At 39.5% G+C, this 18,320-nt stretch overlaps 1 protein-coding gene across 8 annotated transcripts in view; it reads left to right on the top strand.

Annotated features, from left to right (window-relative positions):
* LOC124121198 overlaps positions 1-18,320 on the top strand; it is a 129,217-nt gene that overhangs the window by 35,284 nt on the left and 75,613 nt on the right. The window contains exon 1 of one of the 8 annotated variants that reach the window (XM_046484196.2): positions 5,709-5,820. The exons of the other annotated variants lie outside the window; for them this stretch is intronic. The gene's annotated coding sequence lies outside the window, so the exon portion shown is untranslated. Of the gene's footprint in view, positions 1-5,708; positions 5,821-18,320 lie in introns of those variants that run through there. 8 annotated transcript variants of the gene reach the window in all.

The raw sequence follows: 18,320 nt of genomic DNA, 5'->3' as shown, positions 1-18,320 counted from the left end.
GATTGATCAATGTACACAAGACTTATTTATGTGTGTATAATACGCACTCGTGTGTTATATGCACCCTTAATTATGGGCATTTAAATTCTGGAAAAATATGTGTTGTGAATAATACGCACCGACTTTTCTTTTGTATCATTTCAGGCTGTCGGCATAAACCACAAAATTTACGCTCTTTCAACTCTTTCACCAAAATTATATTCTAATAAGAGCCCCCTATTTCTAATTTTGAGAGTGCCCTGGGCGCTTATTACGTTGAATACGGTATTTATTTTTTGGGACACTCACGATGTAAGTTTAATATAGTGTTGATTAGAAGAGGTGGACAAAATATTTTGCTCACATTCAACAAAAGCTTCTGTGAGATACATTAGATATGAACGTTAGATGACCCTTGGTAGATAATTGATATATTCTGACGCCTCTTTACTATGGCATGCAATCAACCAAGTCACTGAGCCTGACCACCTCAAACATGTTGCTTCACCATGGGGTTTCTGGGTTAGAATCAGTCTCCAGCAACTCGGTGACTTGGTTGACTGAGTGTCATCATTGCACGCAAGGTCAGTCACTGGATTGTCTGGTGCAGACTTGATTATTTACACGCTGACGTCATATTGTGGGGATATTGTTGAGTGTGGTGGTAAACAACAAACAAACAAACATAAAATATTATTGGCTGTTGTAAATAATGAAAGTAAGACATTCCTGGGTAGATTATTGGTACTTTTACACAGAACCTTTTTATGATACGCAACCAACAAACTAACCATTTCTGCCAGTTCCATGGATATTGAGTCTCTTGCCTAGGGATGTAAGACCAGTGCCAGTTTCCAAGCCCTAAGCGTAGATTGTAAGAATGTATGCAGAACAAATGAAACGAATCAAACCATCCGGGAAAAGCTTTGGAAAAAGGAAATCACTATAAAAATATTTGTTGCTATGTTGCGAACTGTGTGCCATGTTGGGAGGCGGCATCAGGGCATCATCCCACTCCTCATCAGATGTGTGTGGTACAGCCTCAACGCTAGTCTGTCTTACAGACCCTGATACAAATATATATCAAATACAGCCCATGCAAGTCTATAATGTTTGGCAAGTCTAGATTACTGCAGTATCTGAAAATGAAGAGAGTCTCTGGGCTCACTTTTATTATATTTTTATTAAGATAATTGAACAACTGTTTTTTTCTGTACAATATATTCATTTCAGAGACTAGATGTAAGTCTACCACAACGGTTTCCTTGGGTATTACGCATCATGTTGATAAGCTGAGCAAAGTTTGAAACCAAGGCTAAGTTTTCAAATCTGGTTCCACTTCTACCCAGTCTTCACCTCGGGATCAATACCACAGGTCCATTTCATTGCTAACAGCACCGTTTCTTTTGAAAGAGGAACCGAATGGAGGTGTAGAAGAGTTTGGTTACTTTTATCACACTAGAGAAGTAACATGGATCTTGATTCTGTGTCAGATAAGATTTGAAAAAGGATGTAATTTAGCATGTCTGAATAATATCTATAACATACCAGGAAAAAATAGGGACATGTATAAAGGAAGTGGTTTCAGTAGAGTGTTACACAATACAGCATGAAATGCGGGATTATCTGCTTCAGACATTCTCTGTAGCTGATAACATCAAGGAGCTATGAAGTATGGTTTATTGGGTGTGTCATTGGGCTGTTGGTGCAGTTTCCATTTGGCTGTGAATTATGATCAAGTGAGTGAGGGGGGTTTAGGGAGTGAATGAGCAAGTGATCAAGTGGGGGTGGGGCGGGGTTGATAAGGGTAGGGTAGGGAGGGGGGTGGGGAGTGAATGAGCAAGTGATCAAGTGGGGGTGGGGCGGGGTTGATAAGGGTAGGGTAGGGAGGGGGGTGGGGAGTGAATGAGCAAGTGATCAAGTGATCAAGTGGGGGGTGGGGCGGGGTTGATAAGGGTAGGGTAGGGAAAGGGGGGGAGTGAGTGGAGTGAGCGGGGATTGGTGGGTGATTGGACAGGGTTGAACACCACTGGGAAGAGCACTACCGTTTTATCATGGGGAGCCCGGTTAGCTTGATGAGCAGATATTTAAAGTGATGCATGTCATGGAAGTTTACAACTTTGGCTAGCCTATGATACACTTTGTTTGTTGTTTAATGCCGCACTCAGCAATGTATAAGCTATATGACGGAGGTCTGTGAATAATCGAGTCTGGACCAGACAATCCAGTGATTGACATCATGAGCATTGACCTACGCAAGTGGGATACAATGACGTGTCAACCAAGTCCGCGCACCCGACCACTCGATCCTGTTCTCTAGATACATTTCTGCTGTACAATAAAAAATAGTTTTACAACACAAAATATTTTCATTTCAGAGGCTTGTGTTGGTCAAAATTTGATGAAACATCGAGTACAGGTTTTGTTGTAACATACGAAGATTCCAATCAAAGATCATAGGTTTAGCAGCGTTAGAAAAAGTCCTATAGTCCTTGCCAAACTGCCCAATGGTTAAGGTATCATAAGGACCAGTTGAAATTTGCCCTTTCGCTATGTGTTATCATTATAAGGACTAGTAGATAAAAACTGTTAGTTTCTACCGCTGTTTTGGCCTTGGGGATGTATTAGCGAGATAATTGATGTACACATAGTAATTATGTACTTTCAAATTAAAGTTTATTATTGGAGTCCGACTTTTGGGGTTTACCTAGACTCTCACAAGTCTCGAATGCAAACATTTTAGTTTCAATCATAATTTTGAGATTATATAAATAATATGAACAAGATGTCCCTATAAGAGACTGGCGTCCACTTATCTGGACTTGCCTATTATAAGGATAGAATTACTAAACACGATGGACTTATCATTTGGTACAGCCTTGGAGCAAGGCTAGGGTTTACCATATGATAAAAGTATGGATGCTGGCAGTTATATGAGGTCAGTCGCATCACAAGGTCGCTGGCCAGAGTAATTAAGTGAACAATGGCAGCCGTTAGACTGTGTGGGCAGCATAAAAACAAAAACATGCCAGTGCAGTCAATCTTATAAATGACCAGCTGTTGCCCTTGGTAGAATTGATTACATTTACTTTTAATGCTGTTGGCCATACAACTGCTCTTTCATTTAGTGCTGTTAGCCATACAGAAGTGATATGGGCTATTGTGCTGATGGGGGCGGTCGGGTAGCCTAGTGGTTAAAGCGTTCGCTCGTCACGCCGAAGACCCGGGTTCGATTCCCGACATGGGTACAATGTGTGAAGCCCATTTCTGGTGTCCCCCGCCGTGATATTGCTGGAATATTGCTAAAAGCGGCGTAAAACCATACTCACTCACTCACTCACTCACTATTGTGCTGATGAGTTGAGAATTGGTTACACATTTAACATTGATCAGCTGGTTGGTTGGTTGATTGGTTGTTTTACGCCGCACTCAGCAATATTCCAGTTATATGACTGTGGTCTGTAAATAATCGAAACTTGACCAGACTGTCCAGTGATTGATATCATGAGCATCGATCCAGGCAATTGGTATCGATGACATACATCAACCAAGTCTGCGAGCCTGACCACCTGATCCCGTTAGTCGCCTCTTACGACACTCACTCACTACATTGCAATTATGTACCCCTTTGCTTACTATACACAAGGAAATATAGACTGTCTATTTTCAGTTTTGTTGGGGGAGCTGATAAAGATGACTTACAGATTGGCCTTGAAGTTCAGGGCTCTTAGTGTAGCAGGATGCTAAATACAGCGAATACGGTGTGCAGCTCACTCATTCCTTCATTAGACAGTGACTGATGGCAAACTTTGAAAACAAGTTCCATTCTCGTCAGAAGCAATCTGGTCCATTTTTAAGGAATCCTTTGAATGATGAAAAAATTTATAGTTAGAATGCTGGTATGTTATTTTTATTCAGGGGTGTGCCAGATAAACAAGGACAAGACTCGTCACAATATGGCTGAAATATTGCCAATGTGACAAGCATTAACTCACTCACTCACCGATAAGGACAAGTTGCTTCCAAACCTTTACCTGTTATAACTTCAAGCTACTAATTCCAATCAGCTATTCAAATTTATTTTAGTCTTTGAAAGCTTAGCTGGTAAAGGTTAATATATTCAAATTGAAATTTACTAAAAATAGGCTGATGGACAAATTTGGACCAGTACAATCTGTGCCAAATACTTCAGAGTCAACTATCCTGAACCTGGCCCTAAGCATCATTTGTAATACTTTTTTGTGTTATTATAGACTTTTATTAGCTGAGCCTACTAGACTGAACAAAATTTTACTTGACATGGACTTCAGACCATTGACTGTTAGTGTGGTTCCTTCATATTGAGTGAGTGAATCTGTAAGTATGGTTTTATGCTGCTTTTAGCAATATTCCATCAATATCACAGCTGGGGACACCAGAAATGGGCTTCACACATTGTACCCATGTCGGGAATTGAACCCAGGTCTTCGGCGTGATGAGCGAACGCTTAAACCACTAGGCTACCCAACCGCTACTCCCTCATATTGACCCTGAAACAAAACTTTTTAGAATATCCTGTGTAAAAGATGCAAGTCACAAGTCATTTGATGTGTCTTGATTTCTGAGAGACTTGGGCTCCTGGCTATTATATATACCAGTGCTAAAGGACGGTTTAAAAAAAATAAAATTGTAGACTAAATAGTTAGTCCAGCCAGTTAGCTAAAATATTTTTCCGGACTCTCAGCTGTAATGAAATGATTTCACGAAAATAAAATCAGGATCTTTTCAGAAAATCTTGTCAAGACAATGTTGTGGATCTCAGTCTAATATTCAACGATGGCCTGTAGAAGTTGTCACGCTAATAGTACATCTGGTGCTGGCGAGCATGTAACTTGTGACGAAACTGATGTAAACACCAGTTGTAACCTGCCTGACCTTGAGTGGGGTCATAGACTTAATTGATGGCAGAATTGATCTGTGTATTGTTATCATAATGGCTGGCAGCTGTTTGGGCTGCAGAATGGGAGTAATTGCCGCATGTCTCGTTGATGACAGTAATTAACATTTTTTGACGTGCACAACTATACAGTGTGCTGAAAGTTTGGAGATTTTGTAGTATAATCATGATAATGTCAGTTTTCGTTTGGTGTGAAATATATTGGGTATTCAATTTTACTTTATGTATGTAAATTATTTTATTGAAATAATCTTTTAGCTTACTGTGAGGGTTATATATATTGGTAAGAAAAAGAAATTTTAACACAAATTATAATATGTGAAAGAACTTATAATAGCATGTTTGTTGACTTATGTAAGCTGTGATTTATCTTGCAGAGAATGATTATCATGTTCATATTGTTGATGTAGCAGCTTAATTAAATGTCACTTTGATATTTCTTTAATTTCTTCAAAATTTTGAAGCACATTCCAGTGACCCTCCACATGCATCCATATCTAAATAATTCAGAATCATTTTGACAAATACATAAAATATTCAAATCATTGTCATAATCACAGCACGATGAGCTAAATTGAACTGCAAGTTTACTAAGGATTTGGGGACAGTCTTTGTGCTTTGTGTTCCTATGATTCAATGATTCAGTGATTCATGGTCCTTGCTGTAGCTTGACATGCAAATGAGAGGAGCAGATTTGACACGAGGGAAAGGCATCGTGTATCGACCGGGTCTAGCGGAATTACCCGCCCCTGAGCTGACGACGACTGCAGCGTTAATGCTTGGGTGATTATGACTAGGCATTCTTCTACACTGCCAGTTAAATAAGACACTTGAAGATCGGTATTTTAGCCTAATGCTAACTTGCATGGATTTTAGTGAAGGAGCATGGTCACTGGAAATTCTAGGTAGGTGCTCCTATTTCTAATTGTCTTGTGATTGTGCTAGTCTGTAGAACCTTCCAATATGGAATCAGTTTGGAAGACAAGTGTATTCCTGGATGGCTTTTTTCTCGTGAGAGTCTGATTGTTTATTTTTAGAAAATGGACTCGGAAATGTCATGGAATCCATCTTGGAAATTTTGCCCATAATTTTGTTTATTTTATGCATATGGAACATGAATTTGATTTTAATGCATTTATGACTCTTGTATAATGTGTTCAAATTTGAAATAACTTAAATATGTCAGACTTAATTATCCCAGATTGGATAATTTTGATAGTTCATTTATAGGAAATAAGGGTTAGTTCCTGGAAAAGAGTAAATTATTCAACAGTGTAGCTATTTTTGGACTTGAAATTTAAACCATTCTAGTCGATCGTTTTGTGCAGACAAATGCATTGTTTGCTGCCTCATTGTTTTGATGTTTATATATTTTGTCATTTGTTGATGTTTGTGTGTAATTCTAGAAGATATTTCTGAAGCAAACAGACCCGTGTTTCTATAAACTCGCACAGTTGTGCATCAAATCTGTGTTTGTGGGGCTGGGCTTACTGTCGTTATAACAACACTGTTGTTTGTGGGGCTGGGCCTACTGTCGTTAAAACAACACTGTTGTTTGTATGGCTGGGCCTACTGTCGTTATAACAACACTTGTTTGTTGGGCTGGGCCTACTGTCGTTACAACAACACTGTTGTTTGTGGGGCTGGGCCTACTGTCGTTATAACAACACTGTTGTTTGTGGGGCTGGGCCTACTGTTGTCGCAACACTGTTGTTTGTGGGGCTTGGCCTACTGTCGTTATAACAACACTGTTGTTTGTGGGGCTGGGCCTACTGTCGTTATAACAACACTGTTGTTTGTGGGGCTGGGCCTACTGTTGTCACAACACTGTTGTTTGTGGGGCTGGGCCTACTGTTGTCACAACACTGTTGTTTGTGGGGCTTGGCCTACTGTTGTTATAACCACTCTGTTGTTTGTGGGGCTGGGCCTACTGTTGTTATAACCACTCTGTTGTTTGTGGGGCTGGGCCTACTGTTGTTATAACCACTCTGTTGTTTGTGGGGCTGGGCCTACTGTTGTTATAACCACTCTGTTGTTTGTGGGGCTGGGCCTACTGTTGTTATAACCACTCTGTTGTTTGTGGGGCTGGGCCTACTGTTGTTATAACCACTCTGTTGTTTGTGGGGCTGGGCCTACTGTCGTTATCACAACACTGTTGATTGTGGGGCTGGGCCTACTGTTGTTATAACAACACTGTTTGTTGGGCTGGGCCTACTGTCGTTATAACAACACTGTTGTTTGTGGGGCTGGGCCTACTGTTGTTGCAACAACATATTAGTTCACCCGGAAGATCGGGGTTAGAATTGGTTGTAAGAGGCGCCTAACGGGATTGGGTGCTCAGGTTTGCTGACTTGGTTGATGCATGTCATTATGTCCCATTTGTGTGGATCTATGCTCATGATGTCAATCACTGGATTGTCTGGTCCAGACTCGATTATTTCCAGACCGCCGTCATATAGCTGGAATATTGCTGAGTGTGGCATTAAACAGCAAACAAACAAACAATGATTTTCACTTTATTGTTATTTTTAAGGGTTGGAGTTCACACCAGTGACCACTTGATGGTCCTTTCTGAATCACTCAGACTGCTTTGATGTAGCTGTAATGTATTGTTGACCTTGAGATCATCTGTCCCCGGTGAAATTAAACTCTTATTTCCGCGCATCAACATTAATTCATGAAACAATAAAAATGAAAAAACAAAAACAACCAAAAAACCCATTAATTCATGAACGACAGATGATCCGGAATTCTGAGTTGTGGGTAGGTATTATTGCTCTTACCTAATGATTTTTTTTAGAAAATGTGGAAAAATGTCTGTTTCTTTATCTAAGTCTGAGTAATTGGAACAGTGTCAAGTAATATATTTTCTGATGGCATGAACCGTTGATGTATGTCCAGTGACAGAAACATGCTTACAAGGTAGACAATGGACATTAGAGGATTACAGGAGATTAGGATTAGGGCAAGGATTAAGGGACAGATAAGCAGAATGCAACTGAAAGCAACCGAACCCTCTATGATATTTTCATACCCTCAAGCTGAAATGCACTTTTTGATTGACAGGCTCCTCTGCCTTAAACAAGCATATTGGCAGATTGATCTTTGACATATCGCTGACATGTACATGGATGGTCATTAGAAGTGCACGAAGGGTTGTGTTTCAGTCTTATTGGGAGGCTTGAGGGTCAAGTGAAGAGAGGTGGGAGGGAGAATTTGGCTAATAAGGATTCTCCTGGCAGAGATGAGGAAAACTGCTGTTTTGATAAGGGTCGAACACGGGGAAGTAAATAAGGTTGTTTTTACTGCCTGTGATGTTTCAAGGTCACTGAGGATTAAAAATATGAAGCTCAACCTTGACTTTGAAGTTGAATTTTTCCTGCAAAATGTCCTTAAAATAGAACAAATATAATCTTGGTTTGGTATTTGCTTTTGGGTTTAAGAGAACAAATATATCTGAGCTTGATTTCAGTGTTTGTAAAGTCAGGTTCTCAGACGTGTGTGATGCTTGAAGAGATGTGTCGTCTTTGTTTCACAAAGTGGTTGATTTCTCGGCATATTTCAGGGGTGAAATTAACTTGTTTTTTAACAAGTCAGCAAAATGGTCTGCTACAGAGTTGTTTACTGATCTCTGACCATGGCTGGGACGATGTACCAACTGACGATCTGATACATATCATGTGACCTTGCTCACGATTCGAAACGTATCACGATACTTGCATGTGTGCTTGTCTGTGGTGCGTATTTTTTTTATAGACAGAACGGCCAAATACCTGGCACACTGATGATTTACAGTTGTCAGTGTCAAGTATGGCATAATTTATGAAAATATTTACGTTTTCACAACTAATTTTCACTACTAATTTTCACTACTAATTAGTGTTTTGTGTAACTGTTATTGAAGCAAACATTTAAGGTATAGATCAATATTTTTTACTCAGTGTGCAACTGTGATCAATTCTTGTTCCGAGAAGTAAAAATTTAAACTTTGAGGTCTGGGGAGTGATTGAGTTGAAATGAACTGCTATGGCATTCATGAATTTCTTGGGCAAGATTGACATGAACCTTGACGTACACAGGAGGTATTCAGTGTATCAAATATTGAAACTGTGACATTTGAAACCTGTTGTAGTCTACCATACTCTGCATGTGTGACATAACCAACAAAATAAGTTGTCCTTGCCTTCATTAATAAAATATTTTATCAAAGTTATAATTCATTTCATTTAATTTCATCTCTCTCCCTGTTTCTCTCTCTCTCTCTCTCGATGTCTATCTCTCTCTCCTTCTCTTGATGTCTCTCTTTCTCTTTCTCTCGATGTCTCTCTCTCTCTCTTGATGTCTCTCTTTCTCTTGATGTCTCTCGATGTCTCTCTCTCTCTCTTGATGTCTCTCTCTCTCTCTTGATGTCTCTCTTTCTCTTGATGTCTCTCGATGTCTCTCTCTCTCTTGATGTCTCTCTCTCTCTCTTGATGTCTCTCTCTCTCTTGATGTCTCTCGATGTCTCTCTCTCTCTCTTGATGTCTCTCTCTCTCTCTTGATGTCTCTCTCTCTCTTGATGTCTCTCGATGTCTCTCTCTCTCTCTTGATGTCTCTCTCTCTCTCTTGATGTCTCTCTCTCTCTTGATGTCTCTCGATGTCTCTCTCTCTCTCTTGATGTCTCTCTCTCTCTCTCTTGATGTCTCTCTCTCTTGATGTCTCTCGATGTCTCTCTCTCTCTCTTGATGTCTCTCTCTCTCTCTTGATGTCTCTCGATGTTTCTCTTTCTCCCTATATCCCTCGATCTCTTTTTCTCTTTCTCTTTCTCTCTCTCTCTCTCTCGCTCTCTCTTTCTCTCTCACCCTCTCTCACTCTCTCTCTCACTCTCTCTCACTCTCTCTCTCTCTCTCATGTACAAATATGTCATTCTCAGGCTGTATGAGTGTCCACCAGCAGCTGCCACTGTACTTCCTATTGGTGAAGTGGGCCGACTCGGTGAAGTACCTCCTACACTGCCAGTATTGTGGGGATCTCAAAAGGGACATTCTTGCTGCTGTTAGTCACCGAATTTGGATGTTGTTGCCCACTGATGGCTCCTTTTCAGATTGTGAAGTCAAATGGAAAGGATTTTTATGCCTTTGGTTTCCTAGTGTAGCAATACTTCGCATACCGTAAATCCTCGAAGAAATGCATGGTCAGCTAATGCATCAAAAGAGTGAAATAGGGGAGTGTAATGAGGTTTAATGCCACTCTGATTATTATTACTCTTACATGACTCGTGAAGGTCCAAGTTAAAATAGATCTTCAGCAACCCATGTTTGCTGTTGCTTGTTGTAAGAAGAGTGAGGGAGTTTGTTTTTACGCCGCTTTTAGCAATATTCCAGCAATATCATGGCGGGGGACACCACAAATGGGCTTCACACATTGTACCCATGTCAGGATTCCAACCCGGGTCTTCGGCGTGACGAGCAAACACTTTAACCACTAGGCTACCCGACCGTCCCTGTTGTAAGAGGAGACTAACAGGATCGACAAAAATAAATTGTCCCCAATAACTATTGTAAAAAATAATTATGCTTCAGACAGTTGAAAAAGAAATTTTGCCTGCCACAAAAATTACATTGTTGCAAGTTGTTTTCTTTAATAACAAATTCAGGCTCATAGTTTTATTAAAAAAATATATAATATTTAGCCTTAGCTTAAAAAAATATATAATCATGAACAATCATGAATCCTGGTTTGATATTCCACTCAATGTATACTGGTGGCTTCTATTTGTTGGTTGGTTGTTTGTTTTATGGTAAATATGTTTTGAATTTTTACAGAGGGATATAAGTAATAGGAATATGTTCAAGAATCAAGAGTTTTATTCCACATTGCAGGGTACAAACAAGCAACATTTTGGAGTAAATATCATAACAAACATAACGGGTAAATATACATATAATGTACATTATTCCTATAGATTATTATTATTATTATTATTTTATATATTTATATTTAATATTAGTATTAGTATTAGTATTATTATTAGTATTATTGAAGCTGCATAAAGGTTGATATATATGTTTATGACTGCAAATTGCAATATGTTGTTCAGACACAAGTGGAGTCTGTAGACATCACACACTTAGCCTGTAAAATGTCTGCTTTTGACAAGCTGTTTAAAAATGATTTCGATGACTGAAAAAATGTCTTGCTTGACCTCAGAATCACCTTGCCTACATGTGTCTCACTGATAAGCAAGTGTTAAATAACCAAGCCTACAATAATTCTTTAGAATAAAAGTGTGTTTGGTGGCAACAGATCGCATTTGATAAGGGCATGGCACTGAATGGGGATATGACTTCAGATCTGTACAAGACACAACATATGTGCATACACTTTGGGATTGGAGGCATATAATTTGCTGCGTGCATCCCATGGGATTCACAAGGAGTATGAATGTTTGAATCATTAATGTCGATTCAGTTGGAAACCCAGCGGTTTTCTGGGTGAGACTATGTCCATGTAACCTATGCTTTAGTCTGTCTTACAGACCCTGATACAAATATATATCAAATACAGCCCATGCAAGTCTATAATGTTTGGCAAGTCTAGATTACTGCAGTACGAAGAGAGTCACTGCGCTCCCTTTTATTATATTTTTATTAAGATACTGAACAACTGTTTTTTTCTGTACGATATGTTCATTTCAGAGACTAGATGTTAGTCTAGGTTTAATGCTGCTTGAACTCTATTGTCAATTCAGTTGGAAACTCAGGGGTTTTCTGTGTGAGACTATGTCCTATGCTTGTAAGAGGCGACTGATGGATCTGGTGGTCTAATACTTGGTGACTTGGTTGACCGCACTGTTTGTTTGTTTGTTTGTTTGTTCGTTTGTTTGTTTGCTCAACTGTATTTCAGCTATATGATATCGGTCTGTAAATAGAGTGTGGGACATGCAATCCAATGATTGATGTCATGAGCACTGACCAACACAATTAGGATACAATGACATGCAATCAACCATGTTGGCCTGACCACTGGACCATTTACTTGCCTCCACGATAAGCATATTGGTTGCTGGAGAATTATCTTCTTTCCTGGGAAGTCCTTGGGTTGTTAAAGCCTTGTACATTTTGTATTAAAAATGGAATTTGAAAATAATAAAACAAATCGTCATATTTAATAAGGGGAATGGGCCTGCCCCTATTCACAAATAGGTGTCGACCAAGGAATGTGCAAGCAATATAATTTATGGCTGTTTGGAGGATGAAACGACTACCGTTTACAAACCAATGTTTGATGAAACGAGTTTACAGTTGGCAACTGAACCCCATCAACGTACTGGTTGATGTTTTCCTCGATTGTAGCTTCAAATATTTTTGTGAGTGTGTACAAACAGCTGAAGCATGTATCATGCTGTCAACAACCAACTGACAACAACAACGTAATGCCCTGCTTGGTTTTTTTCATTTATTAATAATCATTTATTTAAAATTCAGACAACCTTATAATTACACTTAAATAATTGCAAAGCCTAAAGTTACATGAAGCTCAAGTTTTATGTTATGGCCTTTGCCTCAAAGACATAATAAAGCATTTTTCTTTCATTTAGCCAACAGTTCTAACATCTGTTACTTGTCTGGGAATCGGAGACTTGTGACAATAACCTGCTGTATGTCTCCCATGTATACCAGATACCAAGCTTGTTTACAGTCGAGACAGTAGAGCCTTTGTGCTGTGGAGCCGATCCCATAGCTCTGGTTTCAAGCAGCAGTTTGTTGTTGCCTGGTACCCAGTGCTGGTCTGTCAGGAACGTTCTACTATAAGACAGTAGCATCCTTAGGCTTGCACAAGTCTCTAAGGCCAAAATTATTAATTTAAATGATAATTTCAAGTTGTCCTTATGAGAGACTGGCGTACTTACAACTGTCTGCATATTCAGGCCTCAAAGTTTAAATTTGTACCAATTAGCCATATGGCTACAAGTATTTTTTTCCAGGTAGCCAGTGGTAAAATTAAGAAGTCAAGCCAATAGTGTAGGTAGCCAAAAGTATTTGAAATTGTCTTTGATCAAGTAACTATTTTTGTATATTTGTGGAAACTGTACTTATGTCTTGTTATTTGTGACTAGAACAATGATGCAATTTATGTTAGTAGATGATATAGGTATATCCTTGCTTATCCAATAAACTATCAACTGAAATAACATACTAATTACATTAATATTTAGGTATTTCGGTTCATTTTTGACTTTACAAGGAATTTCTTGCGAGTACAATTAGTAGCTGACATGTTTATTTTTTAGTCTAAATATGTGTAGCAATAGAATTTAGTCGCCGCAAGATAATTTTCAAGGTAGTCAATTGGCTACCTCTGAATTTTCGACTGTAGAGAAATTGAAATTTAGGTCACATTGGCGACCGTTTTAGTTGCAACTTTGAGGCCTGTTATCAAGACTTGCCTGTTATCATGAAGGAAACTACTATGTTCCATGGACTTATCATTCAGTAGACTTGGAGCAAGGCTGGGGAGCCTCCTTGTGAGGGCGGGTTTCACAGAACAGGGGGAATCACAAGTAAACACGGTCTCATGAAATGGCTGGAGGTTCCCTACTGGTCTTCTTGGGAATTGTTGTCTTGGAAAAAATGTTGATGGTTTTGGTTTGCAAGCTTCCTGTGCTAATCAAAGATTGTTTTTCGGTGAATTGTTGAAATTCTTGACAGGTCGAGATGACACGTGACTGACATATACTTCAACACTTGATCATTCTTATGGTTTAATCACACATCTTATAGATATTCCAGTGTCAAATGTGACATACATTTCAGTGGGAGGAGAGTTGCGCATTTCATTTTCAGCTGATATGGACAAGGTGTTTTTGGTTTTGCTTCGTTATTATATGTGTTTTGAATGTCCCTGTTTTTCTTGTAGATGCTAAAGGTGCTGCTGCTGATAATGTGTGTCTATTTTGATACTCGGAATGAAGTAACTGAATTCTTTCAAGATTAAAGCTGATTTTTTAAATGAAATAAACATCATTTCATATCTGGTGTAATTATCTGGGAAGAGAGATACTGACACCATGGTGTGTGAGGTTTCTTATGAACTGACACATTTCCCAATGTCTGGGACCATTATTATGACAGCATGTGTGCAATAGAATCATTTTGAATGCGTTTTCTAAGCAACTGTAAGGATAAAAACAAGATGATTTAACTTTCATTACAATTTGAATCTGTAAATATGGTAAATACTCCCAAATTCTTCCTTGGGTTAACTAAATCGGAGCATAAGTGTCCTGGTCCTCAAAGGCCCAGCAGTTTGCTGTGAAGAGTTATGTACCTTAGCTCTGCAAGGATCCGATGTTCATATTTTCAAATCCCTCATTGACACTGATCATAATCCTTGGTCTGTCAGCACTTACCCATGCTTTGGGGGATTCTGATTAGAATAGGTCCCAGCAACCTATGTTGAATGTAAAGATTACTTAATCGAAAGGTGGTTTGTCTTGTCCAAACTTGATGATTTACAGGCCGCTGTCATGTAGCTTGAATATTGCTAAAATACAACAAACAACAAACACAAACAGCAAAATTCAAGCGGCCTGTAAATAATCGAGTCTGGTCTGGTTTGGACCAGATGAACTAGTGACTGATATTATGTTTGTTTGTTTGTTGTTTAACGCCCCACTCAGCAATATTCCATCTATATGACGGCGGTCTGTAAATAATCGAGTCTGGACCGGACAATGCAGTGATTGACACATGAGCATCAATCCAGGGATCGATGACATGCATCAACCAAGTCAGCAAGCCTGACCACCCGATCCCATTGGTCGCCGCTTACGACAAGCTTAGTTGCCTTTTACAGAAAGCATGGGTTGCTGAAGACCTATTCTACCCCGAATCTTCATGGGTCAACTGATATTATGAGCCATTGGGGTTCAATGATATAGAATCAACCATGTCTCCACGCCTCGCCACCTGAGCTATGTGGTCACCTCTCATGGGATTTTCAGGGGGCACGGGTGGCCCAGTGGTCTAAGGCGCCGCGATTCGCTGTGCAGAGTTGCGTCCCTTGTGCACGCCAGAAACCTATCATTGGGTTCGAATCCCGGTTCGCCCCGATTATGTTTCTAGGTTTGTCAGCACCATACCCATGCTCGTGGGTTTCACGGAAGTGGTAAACGTCTGAGACCTGCATCACTTCTGGATTTCCTCCCACATTAAGCTGACACGCTGCGATATAACTGGAATAATGTTAAAACTGGCGTTAAACCCGTCTCACTCACTCACTCACTCACTCACTCACTCACTCACTCACTCAAGGGGTTTTCAGCTTTCATCACTTCGGCTATCCTCCTGCTATGATTACAGTGACATGCAATGGATTACTGACATACTATTCAAAGAGGTGCTATCTCATTTCACTCACTCTCTGGATAAGGAAATGACTGACAAATACCCCGGCATGTGTTGCAAGGATTCTGAAGTGACATTTCAGTGACTACATGTTACGGAGAGGCTGTGTGTCTAGACCGATTGCAATAGACAGACCTGTCAACACCATCAATCAGCAGCTGATATCTCTCCTTGTCCTCTCTAATCAAGTGTGCTCAGAGGAGGGTGTCAACTACATAGCTTGATACCAGGGAATGGAATCTTGGAGGGGAGAGGGGTTTGGAGGTTGAAGTGTGTTTGTTGGGGCACTGTTTTGCACCCGTTTATACCAAGAAGCCCTTGCTTGATATTAGGAGTTGGTAGACTTAAGATTTTAATCCCGGAAATTACATTGTTCCAATTTAAGGGGGTCTTAGAGCCTAGCTATGCTCCTATAGTAATTGATTGTATCTAGGTGAGGTGTAGGGGATAGGAGGTTGATGTGTGTGTGTGGGACTGTTTGCACCATCTTGTACCAAGAAGCCCTTGCTTGACATTTAACAGTTGGTTGACATAGTCGACATATAGTCCCTGAAAGAGTTCTTTGGGTCTAGGTGTGCTCTTGCAGTATTTGACTGTGCCTACGGACCTTTGTGGTCTTTGTGGAATGGGTCCCTGGTCTCTTAGCATGCTGTAAGAGAGAAGCTCAGTATATTGAGACAAACTGTTATCCATAAAAAGTTTCACATCTTCATCTCGGAGCTAGTTTTCATTTGAAATAATTCTGATATATTTCATTGTATGAATGATGCATGTGATGCTTGCCTTTACGTTTAGCTGTGTAAATATCCTGCTTATCAATATTTTCCCAGAAAATGTGGTTCAGCTTGATACAAAGTTGCTATATGGGAGATTAATATAGTAGCTTGATTGAAATGAGTCTATGAATTCCTGATATGCCCGTCAAAACACACGGAGTGATAGATTACACACATGGAGGGAATTGATGGAACATTAAGACAAACATTCTTGATACTACTGCCAAAACTTTGTGAAGGCTAAAAAGTATTTTTGTAACCTAGGAATCTGAAGGCTTTTTTACCATCTTAGTCACCAGCTGTAATAAAACTATAGAAATGAATATTTCTGCAGAAGCGGTCAGAGGTGGCCTCGTCACATGGATCACAAATCACTTTGTAGAGTTGTGTCCCTTTGTTGCCAATTTACCTACTTCTTGGGCTTGAAACCGAAATTTGTCTAAATTATGATTCTTCATTTGACAGTGCTGATGGGATTCATTAAGCTAAGCTAAGTATATTGCCGTGTATAAGATAAGTTTTTCGTACCTATTATTAGTGTGGTTTCAAGTGCCCCGGGTCGCGTAAACACAGGGTAGAAGAGTTTTGATGTTTCCCTCCCTACCCCAACACAAAGACATTACCATGAGCATGTGCGTTAAACAACCAACCAACCAACCAACCATGAGCACGTAACACCGGAAATACCATGTCAACAAAGCCATACTGAAGTACTAAAATTATTCATGTAATTACACCGTCTGGTTATAAAAACTGTACATTGTATATCTGAACTGTAACATGTTTTGATTAATTTTATTCAAAATTTCTATCAATATTGTTTACCTTAATTTCGTGAAATCGTGTGTGGAGTGATCGGTAGATCGCACAACTTGTTGTTATTTACAGCAACCACGGTCAGATTACCGCTATTGAAGCCTTGAAACGCACCTTAGTTAACAGAATGGATCCATATATCATAAATGCCGTACTTTGACCCGTTAAGAGTCATAATTGTTGCAGTTTGACTATTACCGGGTATGTGTCAACATAAAGTTTTCACGATTGCGAGTGTGGGAGCCTTGACGGTGACTGGTCAAATTGTTCCCATAAGAATATAATATCTGGCAATAGCGATCATCTGTAACAAAGTGCTACGCTTATGGTTATTATTATTTTTGTAAATATATCTACAGTAAAGCTGCAACTAAAATAACACGATATTGGAATATGTTATTCCTGATAAAATAGTTTCAGAAACAACTCTTCCGGTCACTGCATCCAAATTCTTTAAAGTTATATTATTGGGTAATTTTTAACCGAATCTCTGGTAGATTGGGAGAAAATATGCCTACAGCTGACTGCTGTTTCTGGGTTACTACACAGGGTAATCTCAATCTGACATAAAATAATGCCTCGCAGAACAGGAAATACAATTTAACTCATCATGTCTTGTGATATTTTACCTCAAATTTCAAATATACCTGAATTCACTGAAGGTATGCAATCAGGGGTAGAAACTAACAGTTTTTGCCCACTAGTCCTTATAATGATAACATAGCAAAACCCTTAAAATGGGCCAATTTCTACTAGTCCTTAGGATACCTTTACTATTGGGCAGTTCGGTAAGGACTTCAGGACGGACAACAGGACTAGTGCCAATTTCTAATGCTGGCAATGTTATTTTTTCTAGGCATAATACTTTAATTTTGAAACAGCAGACAAACAAATTTTTGTCCAAATGTAGGGATTATTTATGCGCTGGTGAGGTGCTTCATTACAGATGGTAGTATAGACAGGGTATCTAATTTTAAGCATCGATTTTGAACGCTTTTGCCATGTTTACAGGGGGTCGCCATACAGGCAGGGTCGCTTTGTAGATTGTGATATAGGGTATACACTCCCATCAGTTTGGGCTTTCATCCCATGTTAAGCTGACATGCCTGGTGATGGCAAAATGAAAGTACTGTTCAAAGTTGTATCAAATCCAGGTCACTTAAAGTATATTGTTGCATTGTTGTTTCATGCTTGTAATCCAAGCTTCAAATGGAACACCCAATGGGGATTGCAGGTTAGAATAGGTCCCCTGCATCCAATGTTGTAAGAGGTGACCAAATGGCTGAGATGGTCGGACTTGGGGACTTGGTTGATTGCTCATCATTGAACCCCAGTGGCTCATAATATCAGTCACTAGTTCGTCTGGCCCAGACTCAATTATTTACAGACCGCTGGGATCTTGCCAGTTGCTGTTTGTTTGTTGTT

This window comes from Haliotis rufescens, unplaced genomic scaffold, assembly GCF_023055435.1.
Source record: "Haliotis rufescens isolate VD_foot unplaced genomic scaffold, xgHalRufe1.0.p SCAF_10, whole genome shotgun sequence".
NCBI lineage: Eukaryota > Metazoa > Mollusca > Gastropoda > Lepetellida > Haliotidae > Haliotis > Haliotis rufescens.
The sequence above is the reverse complement of the archived record's forward strand: the minus strand, read 5'-3'. Positions and strand labels throughout refer to the sequence as shown.